The sequence below is a fragment of the Dasypus novemcinctus genome, unplaced genomic scaffold (genome assembly GCF_030445035.2).
Source record: "Dasypus novemcinctus isolate mDasNov1 unplaced genomic scaffold, mDasNov1.1.hap2 scaffold_353, whole genome shotgun sequence".
NCBI classification, from domain to species: domain Eukaryota; kingdom Metazoa; phylum Chordata; class Mammalia; order Cingulata; family Dasypodidae; genus Dasypus; species Dasypus novemcinctus.
In genome coordinates, this window is record NW_026688317.1 from 90,069 (window position 1) to 92,117 (window position 2,049).

Here is a 2,049-nt window from a genome sequence, read left to right on the forward strand (position 1 = left end):
ACCTCGGCGCCCCGACCAATAAGACGGTGAGCGCGGTGGCCAATAGGAAAGCTCGCCTGGAGCTGGGGCCAATCACGGCGCACCGGAAGTGGGGGTCCCGCCCGCCTCCCCGCCTCCCTCACGGCGCGGGCTCTGGACCTCACGGCGTGGGGGGCCCGGGGTCGCCGGTGCTCTCCTAGACGCGATGCCCGGGGTAGGCCGCGCTGCGTAGAGGTCCTCGCAGGCTTCCAGGTTTGCGTTCCCGCCGCGGCTCCCGCTAGCGAGTGCGAGTGCCTGGGGCGCCGGCTTTGGCGGCTGGCCCGCGGGTTTGGCTTCTTTCTTGGCGAGGAGGGACTTGGCTGCCGGGGCCTCCTTCCCCTGTCCTTGAGATTCCCCCGAGCCCCCCGGGGGGCGTGTAGGAGGTCGCCTCTTCCTCTTCTTTGACCTTTTGCTCTTTTCTTTCTACTTCCACTGGCCAGGCTAGGCCTTTTTTTTTACATAACTAGACTACCATTTTCAGTCACATTCCCATTTATAAACTAGCTGTTACTCACTGTGTGTTACCATCCACTCTATACATTTCCACACTTTTACAGTAAAGCTATTTAAAACTTCCACATACCTCAAACATCGGTAGTCCACTCAGTCCTCCTCTTAGCTCCTTTAAGAATCCAACACCTGCCACCTGGTCTTGACATTTTCCAATAATTTCTTCTAGAAGTTTTATGATTCTTGCTTTTAGGTTTAGGTATATTGATTCATTTTGAGTTAATTTTTGGATAAGGTATGAGACAGGGGTCCTAGTTCCTTCTTTCTGCTATGGCTATCCAATTCTTTCAGCACCATTTGTTGTGTGGATTGTTCTGTCCCAGCTGTGTGAGTTAGACAGGCTAGTCAAACATCACTTGACCATCCCTGTAAGGGTCTGTTTCTGAACCATCAGTTTGGTTCCATTGGTCTATTGTGTCTGTCATTAGGCCAGTAGCATTCTGTTTTCACCACTATAGCTAGGTAATATGGTTTAAAGTCTGGAGATGAGGGTTCACTTTTCCTTTTTATGATGTTTCTGGCTATTCAGAACTCCGTACCCTTCCAAATAAATTTTATGATCCTGTTTTCAGTTTTTCCTTTAGTGCTGGTGAAATTTTTATCAAGATTGCATTAAATCTGTATATCAATTTGAGTAGATTTGACATCTTCCTGATATTTAGTCTTCCAATTCATGACCATGGAATGTTCTTCCAGTTATTTAGGGCTTTTACGATTTGTTTTAACATTGAGTTGCAGTTTTCTGAATACAAGTGCTTTACATCAATGGTTAAGTTTATTCCTATTTGAGTTTGACCTATCATATTTTATTTTCACTACTCTTGTGACACTTTTAGTTACTTTTATTGATGTAATCTTCATTTCTAGGCTCTCTTCCAGGCCTCTCTCTCCTGTCTTTTCAGGCTGTAGCACACCCTCTAATATTTCCTGAAATCCTGGTTTCTTGCTTAGAAATTCTATTTCTGTACATCTGTGAATATTTTAATTTAGCCCTCATTTTTGAAAGATAGTCTTGGATGTAATATTGCTGGCTGGAAGTTTTTCTCTTGCAGTATCTGAAATATATCAGACCACCATCTTCTTGACTCCATGCTTTCTGGTAAGAAAGCAGCACTTAATCTTATTGGACATCCTTATATGTTATGCATTGCTTTTCTTTTGCTCTTCTCAGAATTCTCACTTTGTCTCTGAAATTTGACATTCTGATGAGTATGTCTCGGAGTTGGGCTATTTGGAATTTTTCATATGGGAGTATGTTGTGCTTCTTGGACATGGATATCTATGTCCTTCGATAGGGCTGGGAAATTTTTACCATTATTTCTTCAAATATTCCTTCTGCCACTTTTCCCTTCTCCTTCTGGGACACATGTGTTTGCATGCCTTTTGCTCTCATTTAGTTCCCTGAGAACTTTTTCAATTTTTTCCATTCTTCATCTTTTCTTTCCTATGTTCATTTTCAGAGGCTGTTTCTTCAAGCTCACGGATCCTCTACTCTGCCTCAAATTTACTGTCATATGAGTC